The 11,417-nt window shown below is 37.2% G+C and overlaps 1 pseudogene; it reads left to right on the forward strand.

The window, feature by feature from the left end:
* The window catches only part of LOC141578088 (guanylate-binding protein 6-like), a 94,225-nt pseudogene extending 83,441 nt beyond the window's left edge, over nucleotides 1-10,784 (forward strand).
* The last annotated feature ends 633 nt before the right edge of the window (nucleotides 10,785-11,417 follow it).

An 11,417-nucleotide genomic window follows, 5' to 3' on the forward strand; every position in this document is an offset into this window, starting at 1 on the left:
CTTGATTGGTAGGTTCCCCCCTACCCCATCACTCAGTTTTTAGCAATTTAAACATATCATTCCACTACCTTCTGGCCTACAAATATTTTGTTGATAACTTGACTGACAATCTTATTGGATGTGATGAGTTACTGCTTTTTGTCGCTTTCAAGATTCTCTCTTTGTCTTTTGACAGTTTGATTATAATATGCCTCAGCATTGGTCTCTGATGATTTATCCTACTGGAGTTTGTTGAATATCTTGCATTTGTAGATTTGTATATTTCATTGCATTGTGAATTTTTAGCCATTATTTCCTCAAATAATCTCTCTGCCCTGCCTCTCCCTTCTGCTTTAGGGACTTTCATAATGTATATACCTGTCTATATGAAAGTATTCCATAAGTTTGTTAGGTTGTATTCACTTTAAAAAAATTATTTCTTCCTTCTGCTCCTGAGATTTGATAATTTCAAATGCCCTGTCTTCAAGTTTGCTGAGTCTTTTTGCCTGTGCAAGTCTAATCCCCTTTATATGTATTCAAATGCTCTTCCCCTGAGCTTTACCACCAAGGCTAATTCCCTGTAGAAGAAGTGTAAATTCATTCATTGTATTTTCCAGCCTCAGAATTTCAGTTTGGTTCCTTTTTAAATTATTTTTATCTCCTTGTTCATTTTCTAATTTTGTTCATATATTGTTTTTCTGATTTTCTTTAGTTATTTTTCTGAGTTTTCCTTTAGCTTTTTAAGCATATTTTTAAAAAGTTCTTTTAAAGTCTTTGCCAAAATATCTAATGCACAAATTTCCTCAGGGTTGTTTTTTTTTTTTTTTTTTTTTTTTTTTTACCACTTTATATTCTTCCTTTGGAAGGGCCATATTTTCATTTATTTTGTATGCCTTGTGATTTTTGTTGTTGTTGAAAAATTGGATATTTATTTATCTATTTATTTATTTTAAATGAAGGTACTCAGTACTTAACCCAGGATTTTGGACATGCTAAGTACATGCTTTACTACTGAGTTATTACCCTCCCACCCCCTGAAAACTGAGCATTTATGAAAGCAGTCACCTTTCCCATTCTTTGCATACTGGCCTTTTGACAAGGAAGTATTTTCCTAAGCTGGCTCTTGATTTTGAAACTTGGGATTAAACTTAAGAGAAGTTCTAAAGTCTTTTTAGGCTTTTTTGAGCATGCATCTTCCCTGGGCCTGTGTTTTGCTTTTTCAGTCTTCCCATATATGTGCTCCTTTTAAGTATATTAATTTCCCAAAGGATGCCTCCTTTGAACTTTTGATTGTCTATTGTGTGTCTCCACCCTGAAAAGAAAAAGAAAAATTCAGTTTCTCTTCTCAACTTTCTATTCTCTATACTTATTTCTGGTCACCACATACGTGAGCATTTTTTCACAATAAGCAATTCTGACCCTAACTTCCAAGAGTTATTTTATACCCTACAGATTAAGGGCTCAGTCCCACAAGACTTCTCCTCAGTTCAGATGCAATTACAAATCCAGGTTGTCACCTGTGCTTCTGACTAACTGGCTGTACATTGGAGTTACCCATCTCTTCCCCAGGTTCAATGATTTGCTAGGATGGCTTAAGAACTCAGGAAGGATAGTTTGCTTACTAGATTACTGGTTTATTTTAAAAAAGGATACAGCCTATAAACAGCAAAATAGGAGATGCAAAGGGAAAGATATCAAGAAAAGCATGTGGAGCTTCCATGACCCCTTTGGATGTGCCACCTTCTAACAACATCCACATATTCATCAACCCAGAAACTCTCTGAACCATTTCAGTTAGGTTTTATTTATTTTTTAATGGAGGACTTCTTAGATAGATATGGTTGAGTAAACTATTGGTCATTGGTGATTAACTCAACTTTCATCTCTTCTCTGCTCCCCAGTGGTTGGAGCATCAGGCTAAATGTTGCAACTTTCTAATAACATTGATTCCTCTAGCAAACAACTCCATTGTAGTGATCTAGGGGCTTTACAAAATCACCTCATTAACATAAACTCAGTTGTTGTTGAAAGGTGCTTGTTATAAATAACAAAAGACTCTCCTTTCATCTTTATCAGTCTGGAGCTATTTTAGGAATTGAGGACAAAAGACCAAAAGTTACAAGAAAAATAATTTCATCTCTGTCATCACATAGGGTTTTAAGAGCTATATACCAGGAATAAGGACAATGATCAAATTTGTGTTTCTTATTATACATCTCAATATCACACACCCATAATATCTTGTCATAGGTGTCTGCAGGTCATTCTCCCTGCAGCTTTCCCAAGCAATGCCCACTGCTTCTCCCGGCCTAAGATCCAAATAAGGGAAAAGTTAACAGTCCTTCAGGCAGCCCATGAGATGTCAGAACATTGTAAATGCAGTCTGCTCTGCTCTGTTAATTTTGAAAAAGGGAATTGGAAACTCAATTGATGCCTTAGTCTATTTTATATATTCACTGGTAACCTCTTGCTCTAGGCATCTGTGGAGCTGTCTCTCCACATTTTTCCTTGAGAAATACCTGCTGCTTCTTTCCACCTGATATCCAAGTTTTACCACCACCTAGCCCTCTGCCACCCTTCCCTGAGTTTCATGTGAAGTGAAACAGAGACCTGAAGAGGCAGCCCTGACAGGTTAGAACATTATAAAATTCCCTCTCTCTGAATCAGGGGAGGGAATTGGGAAATGATTTGCCACTTCCTTAAAGACCTTACCACAATGGGGACCGAGGGCAACAGAAAAACCACAGAATTTCCTACCATTTTGAATGAGGCTGTTTCTTCATTTGGTATTTGGTTGGTTCCTTTGGACCTTTGACTGTTTTATGGAACTACTGTAAGGTTATTCTAGCTAGTATTTTGGTTGTTGTTTATATCTCCTTGGGGAAACAAGAGCTTAGAGTTTGCTAGTCTGTCATTTTGCTCAAGTATGTAGATTTTCAATCCTTTCTCAATGACATTCACTCAGCCTTTGTGAGAACCATTTACCTCATTTCCAAAGTAGTTATGTTAATTTCTAACTTTCAGTCTCTTGTGAATATCAGTTTAGCTGGATATGTAAGTTATTATCAAAGGGCTTGGTATATTGTAGGCCTTCAGTGCATCATAACAATAACTTTAATTATATTATTATTTTGAAATAACTCTTTGGAGAGTGATATTATATTATTTCACTACCAATATCATGAGAGACTTGAGGGAATGATGGGGGAAAACCGCTGCAGTATGCTAATTCTAGGTTACATTTTGTCTCATGGAAAGCACAGAACTCTTACTTACCTTATCCTAAATTGATAGATGCTTTGTATAAGTCTGAGTTAGAGAATGACTTTATAATCTGATTTCCACTAAGAAGCTCTTCTAGGTTGGCAGGTTGCCATGGCATCCAGACCCAAAATGATGGACCCCATTTGTCTGCTGGAAAGTGTCAAGGTGCTTTCAGTGAACCAAAAATCTCTGCAGATTCTTGGTGAGATTTCTTTGCCAGTGCTGGTGGTGGCCATTGTAGGGCCGTATCATACAGGCAAATCCTACTTGATGAACCATCTTGCAGGTCAGAATCATGGTGAGTGTTGTACTGGGTCAAGGACCAATTGCTTGATTCTAGCAAATACCTCAGCTTCTTAATTTTTGTCCTGATCTTGTGTAGGGAGAACCAAACTTCTCTTAACAAATCAACTTTCCACTCCTATTTCTCACTGCTAAACCACTGTCTTACTGTAATTCATTATCATATTGTATGTTTTATTCCTGTAAAGCAAAATTTCTCCTACCAATTCTCACAATCCTACCTTATTTTACATGCTTAAGCACTGGACTCTTGCAATTGTGTCTACTCGCTCTTGAAACACATTTTGCTTTTTTATGGACTATACTCATCAACATATAAATGTGTTCAAATGTCTATAATCTTAAAAATATTTCCTGTATGTCATATACTACTGTGGCTAACACCTCTCCCCACTTTTGAAAAATTTGTCTGACAAAAAATATAATCTTGATTTTTTTCCCACCTTTTTCTCTTCCCATGTCTGTCTTCAGTCCATTTCTCTCTGGCTTTGAACCTCACCGTTCTTTCAAGATACTCTTGTTATGGTTATCAGTGACTTCCATTTTGTCTGAATCATGGATTCCCCTTTGCCTCTATGTTGAGCCCTTGCTTGGTATCTTTATCACAATTAATGTTCCTTCCTCCTTGAAACAGATGACACACAAAGTAGGACATTCATGAGGAAATGGAGAAAGCACCAACTCGTATGCTGGGATACTGACATTCCAATAGATCTGACTCTGTAGCCCCTTGGTTGTTTAGATTATCTGCTCTAACTGAATGCTGCTTTCTCCCCTCTCCTCACAGGCTTTCCTCTAGGCTCTACAGTGCAGTCTGAAAATAAGGGCATCTGGATGTGGTGTGTGCCTCACCCACGCAAGCCCAATCGTACTCTGGTGGTCCTTCTGCACAATTAGATCCTGGGGGATGTGCGAATGGTAAAGCAGAATTTCACAGTTAAATCCTTTTTATTCTGGATTTTCCCCTTATCTCTCCATGGTCCTAGAAATTTTACTTCTTTAATCTGTAAAATCTAGAAATCAATTATAGTAAATAAGACAAACTATGATTTGTTTGAATCTCACTTCTAGGTAAGTTATCATGGTATCTTAGATAAATTCTTTTATTTCTTGGCACTGTGTGGAAGACTTGATTACATTTAATAAGTCATTATTGAACGGCTGAGTTCCAAGCCTTTGGACGTAGCATTGTAGATATCAGTGACCAAAGTAAATGTCCTGCGCTAAAAGAGTCTTTAGTTCAATTGACAAGACATTATCTGCAGTCAGATTTAATACCATGTAATTGGGAAAGAAGCAGGCTGGAGAGAAGAAGAAATTACATTGCATTGCAATCCCCAATTTCTGGGAATTTCATGGGAGCTCCATGGCTGGATTGGCTTTTTTGAGTTAGCCTGAGTTTGGGACAGGGGTGCTGATACATTTTTGAAGAGCTTCTCCAGAAGCCTTTCTAATTAAGAGGGCTGACACCTGAAGACTGTCTTCCACCAGCACTCCCAACAGCTGGGGGAATAAGTCCTTCAGTTTTGAAAGGCAATCCAGGCAGCACCTGACTGGTTTTGAGAACTTACAGTTAAGCATAACTAAGAAAGAGAAGTATCAATCTGTGAGTGAGGAAAAATTTCTGATTCACCTTCTTAGCTACAAGGTGAAGAGTGTATTTGAGGGTTGGATTTAAGAGACGGGTTTACATTTTCTATGATGAAGTTCATCAACTACTCACAGAGTGTTCTGGAAATCTGTGAGACACCGCTGAATGTGCAAGTTCTATAAAAGAAAGTTTTTGTCCTACAAGAAACATTTTAAAATGGATTTTTGGTGTTTTAGCTTTCTGCTAATGGGTGAAATGAACTATCCCTCTTTTCCCCGTTTTGAGATTTATTTGGAAATAGTACCTACATTTTTATAGCTCTGTCTTTTTTCTCAACAGGAGTTAGAAAGTCTGCTTATTTTTAAAGCCATATATCAAACAATGATATAATCTTGCTGCTGAAATAATTGTTTGTCATAACTGCTACTTCTTCTTATCCTAATTGATTATTTTTAAAAACTGGGTTTTGGGGAAAGAAAGTAATGAATAGACTCTTATCCCCCCAAACTCCCATTTAGAATCTTCTCAACATAAACCACAGTTTTTGCATTTACACTGGGAGCAACTTTACATGCCATTTATAATAAAAAAAAAAACTATTTCCAGTTTATGCCATCATTTAGACAATGCTATGATTTATACAACTTAGCCTGGGCTTTAGGGCCCTTGATTAGGCTGCATGAAACTCACCTTAACTTCTCCACTTGCCCTCTGCCCTCAAATGACTCTGTTCTAACTACAAGACCCCTGTCTTCTCCCATCTCTAATTTTGTTTCTCTGGGTTTTCCTGTCTATGGGATCACCTTCATTTCTTCAGTTCCACATTTACCAGTTCTTCAATATTCAGCTCAAGACATTGAGGAAGCTTTCAGATCACATATTCTTTCTCCAAATTTCATAGCTCTGTTCTTCCTTGATAGACTTCTAAATTTTAGTTTAGTGTTATAGCTATAGGTTTCACTGCTTATATACATTACTGAGAGTAAGCCTTTTACAGATACTTCTATATTTTTTGCACTTACTGTTATGGATGTTTGTCCACTGCTTTGAAATAATCATGTTGAAAGAAAATTTTTATTTTTAGCATTGCTTTTTTAAAATCTAAGAACAGTGGGGGATATTTAGTAGCTTCCTGCAAGTATTTATTGATTGCATATAATTTAAATACCCAGTTATGCCAACTATGGTATATTTTATATGGACTCTGATTAATAAATGCATGCAGAATGAATAAGTGCCCACACTCATCACTGAATTCCTAATTACACAACAGGTACTGTATTAGTTTTTCTGTATATGTTATTTTACTTTATCCAATTGAGGAAAAAGAAAGCACTGTGAACACTAGAATCCTTTTATATATGAAAAATTTGCAAACACAAGAAATGTCTCTGTAATTGTCAAAGTTGATATCTGCATTTACATCTGTCTTCAAGCAATTTCTTTGCGTGGTGAGTATGTTAGCTGAAATAATAAATGAAATCATGATTGAAGAAGTGTACAGATGAATTTCTAATGTAGGGGTAAACTTCTAACTCTCTTGTTCTAATGTGCTTTCTAGGATGAGTCTAAGAAGGATTCATGGATCTTTGCCCTGGCCGTGGTTCTCTGCAGTAGCTTTGTCTAGAACAGCATGAGCACCATCAACCACCAGGCCCTGGAGCATCTGCAGTATCCTTCCAGGTCCTGAACCACCATGTTTCACTGAATTCATGGGGATGAGGATAGAGTCAGTCTCTCCCTTCCTGTCATTTAGTTTCTTGGGTGGAACAGAGGGGACCCATGGCAAAAGAGTGTGTTTATAATATTTTTATACTAGAGAAATGTGGGAATTGTTGGTAGTGAGTTTCTTTTCCCTAACCAAATGTTAGTTATGCGACAGAGCTTGAAAACATCAGGGCAAAGTCCTCTCAAACACCTGATAGAGTAGAAGATTCCACAGAATTTGTGAATTTCTTTCCAGACTTTATCTGGACTGTATGGGATTTCACCCTGGAGCTGCAGTTATGTGGTCAGCCTATCACAGAAGATGAGTACTTGGAGAATGCCCTGAAGCTGATTCCAGGTATCAGAGTATGGCCTGGGCAGTGTACGGTCCAATAGAGTGTGGGATCTACTAAACAATATCCCTCATCTCTGTGATTGCATTTGTATTTGAGACTAAATCAAAGTCTGTGGAAATGGTGGCTGGAAAGTGGGTTGCAAAGATCTAGGGGCTACAGTTGAAGTTTACTCAAGAAAAGTAAAGTGTAAAGTGAAATTACTCAAAACCAATTTGTTTTTTATACATCTTTAAATTTAGCATCCAGATTTACATGGGTGATGAAACATTCTAAAGACTGGACACTGTGTTTCCTTTTCCATCAATTTTTCTCTGTTGAAGAAAACAACTAATCAGCTAATTGTTAGACATGAAACTGCAGTGAAAAGCTTATCTAATGAACAAAATATAGATTTCACATATTATTCTTTTCAAAGAGGGCTAGAAAACTTCTAATCCTGTATAATTATATCATCTACAAAATGACTGTATGTTCTAAATAAACCTGAAGAAGTGACTGTCTTTACAATCTATGCCTTTTCAATAATACTGACAATTATTAGAATATTCATTTTACCTTCCACATCATAGCTTTCTCCTAATTCCCACATGTTTACCCATGAATTAATTACAAGGTAAAAAATTATTTTCATGGGTTACATTTCCAAGAATGTGTGTCTATTGAAACCTTGAGAGAAATATCAAACCCAATTTAGTCATTCTTCCTTTCACGTTTCTATTTATGATTTCTCAAAACAGCTATTAAGAAATTGGCTGGCAGCAGAGGACCAGATATAAACATTTACCTCAAAGAGTTTATAGATTAGTGGTGATAACTTAAAATTATATTTCAGGTACATTTATACTTCAGAGGTTTTTACTAATAAATACATAACACTGCATCAATTATTTTTAGCATCAAAACAGTTTTTCTTAAATAATGAGGATGTCATTCCTAATATTCCAATTACTGTCCATGATCCCTTGTTTGTAGCTCTCCTTTTTGGTTCCACAGCTCAATTCCTACATGAAGTTGAGTTGAGCAGAAAGTTTCATGTGACCTTTCATCCTTTTAGCTGCTAGTTAAGCAAACACATCATAGACAACCACTCTACTATGTGCATGTCTGGAGAGACAAGCCATAGGTTTCCTTTACTGGATCAGATGTCTCCCTAAATTTCTCTGCAGTTATATCATTGGTATAAGTCTGATGTGCAAAGAAGTATTGAATGTCTATGTTAAAACAGTTCTATGTGTAGAAATGGCAAAGACACACAAATCCCTGCCATGAACATCTGTAACCCCCTCGCCTCAAGACTCTACACACTCAAATCCCTGTTTTTCTGTCCCTCAGGGAAGAATCCCAAAGCCCAAACATCCAATCTACCCAGAGACTGCATCAGGCATTTATTTCCAAGATGGAAGTGTTTTGTCTTTGACTGGCCAACATAGGAAAAAAAAATTCTATCCAATATTGGGATGGTATCTGAAGACCAACTGGATCCTAAATTCCAGGAGCAAACAAAAAATTTCTGTTCTTACATCTTCACTGATGCAAGGACCAAGACCCTCACAGAAGGAATCATGGTCACTGGGAAAGGTGAGTCTCTTTTTCCCATTTCCATGGGGACTGCTATGTGTTGAATATTTTATATAATGTGCTTTCTAGTATTTTTGTTTGATTCTATAAAGGATTCTGATTTTACAGACTTTTATACTCCATGAAGAAATCTGTATACTTTATAATTATCTCACTTTGGGGGATTTACAAATTCCTTCCCCAAATTGCAACTTTTATCAATGATATCGGTGACTCCCACTTATCTGAAAACAACCTCCACTTAGAATATAATCACTCTCTTGGTGTAAAAACAGAATACTGCATGTTTTCAAAGAAAGTCCTATACAATAAGTGTTCTTCACAAGGAGAATTCAAAAGATATTTTGAGAATTTAGAGTGGTCCAAAAATAAATATTAGCCCATAAATCTCTGAAAATCCATTCAAAGCCTCAGAATTAGGAATAAATTAAACATGGTACACTTTGCCTCATCTGTCTATCTATGTAATCTGTATTGCTTTCAATTTTTAAAATGAGAAACTGTATTTTCCAGGTAGCCCCTAGTATGTTAGATAGAAGTAGATATTAACTTTTTTAGTCCTGTGGCCTGGAAAACCATAAAAATGAAGAGTCAGTAGGAAAATGAAGGTGATAATAGTAGAAGGAGGTAGGGTTGCGTGTGTGTGTTTGTGTGTGTGCATGTGTATATGACCCTAGAAGCATAGTCTCAGAATCCTGGAGCCATTGACTGATAACTTGATATTTAGCCCCTAAATTTCCTGGCTTCTTCAGGGCTGAGGACTCTGGTTGTGACCTACCTGGATACTATCAATAGTGGAGCAGTACCTCGCTTGGAGAACGCAGTGACAACTCTGGCCCAGCTGGAGAACTCAGCTGCCATTCAGAAGGCAGACAACCACTACAGCGAGCAGATAGCCCAGTGAGTGAGCTTCCCCACAGACATGCTGCAGGAGCTGCTGGAGGCGCATGCTGCCTGTGAGAGGGAAGCCCCTTCAGTCTTCATGGAGCACTCCTTCAAGGAAGACAAGCAGGAGTTCCAGAGGAACCTTGTGGTAATCTGTCTTAGTATTTACTTTATGTCGCCTCCCCTTGAAGAATGAAGCCTAGAAGTGTTGTTACCGGTCCCATGGCTCATCTCTCACTCAAGGATAAAGTAGTCCATGTTCTCATGAGGGACAGAGTTTCAAAGGACTACATTTCCTTCTTTTTTGACTGCCAGAACTCAGGCAGTTTATCTGGAACTCCCTTTGACCTTCAATGAAAAATCAGTATAGATATCCTCTTGAATTAAATACTTCTGTGGATTCCAAGCCTGTCCAGAACACCCAAGACATTCTTTAGCTGTCTTCTTTTCTGTGAACACACTCCTATGGCTGGGAACCAAAATTTCTCTTTTCAGATCCACATCTCAGGCCACTTTCAGCTTAGGTTGCTCCTTGTTGTATCTATCATTGAAGACAGAATCACTGAATGTGGCAGCTTCAAGGAACCAGAGAGATTAGGTAATGCAACTCCAACAGCTCAGATGAAATACCCAAAGGAGGTTAGGGAACTTCCCCATGGTCTTCCAGAGTTTTCAGAGCTGTGAATAAATCAAATCTTGTGACTGCTGTTTTATTACATGTCCTCCAACAGAATACTTTTCTCATGAGGAACACAGTTAGACCAATTCTTCTACCAGATCCTTTGGAAATTTACTTCCTCTGTTCCTTGCTTCTGGTGACAGCCCTCTATCTTTCTTCCCTCTAGGAAATCATAAAGAATAAGAAAGATGATTTCTTGATGCAGAATGAAGAGACATCAATCAAATATTGCCAGACTAAACTTGATCAGCTTTCAAAGGCACTAATAAAAAGTATCTCAGCAGGAACTTTCTCTGTTCCTGGAGGTCATGAACTCTACAGGAAAGCAAAGGAAATTATTGAAAAGGAATATTACCAAGTGACCATGAAAGGAGTGAAGGTGAGGAATAAGGGAAACATGGGGAACCTACAGAGTACTCAAAGGGGTCTCCTGAAAATCTGAGAGTGCAACTCCATGCATGCATAAAGAGAGTGTATGGGGCCATTCAAACAGCTGTGGCTTTTAAGGTTCACTGCATGCTATTTATTCCTGAAGAGAGTACAAATGTCAACTCCCAAACATGAGTACAGATTTCTTAAATCCACAAGAGACAGAACAGAAATTATTCATTTTTTTTTTACTCAACAACATATTGGACGTGTTGAGCACTGATAATTTACAAGTCAGTCTTTGTACACAAGGATGATCACAAGTGAGACAGGAAGTCAACTACATAGGCAAGCTATAACACTCAGGAAAGAGCTACTTAGGTGTTAGAAACAAATATAATAATAATAATAATAATAATAATAATAATAATAATAATAATAATAATAATAATAATCAGTAATAATGCAACTAATATATATTGAACTGTTGTTTCCTATAGCCAAAGTGTTAAGTTCTTTCCCTAGACTCTTTAACTTAATCTTTCAAATAGCATTAAGAAGCATCTACATTATCAACATTTTAAAGATCTCAACTGAGAAGCATAGGCAGGTTAAAATAAGTTGTCTAAAGTTATAACCAGCTAGTGGCAGAGGAGAACAGCAGCACAATTTAGAGGCACTATTTCACACTGGTAAAGCAGATATG

The sequence above is a fragment of the Camelus bactrianus genome, chromosome 7 (assembly GCF_048773025.1).
Source record: "Camelus bactrianus isolate YW-2024 breed Bactrian camel chromosome 7, ASM4877302v1, whole genome shotgun sequence".
NCBI lineage: Eukaryota > Metazoa > Chordata > Mammalia > Artiodactyla > Camelidae > Camelus > Camelus bactrianus.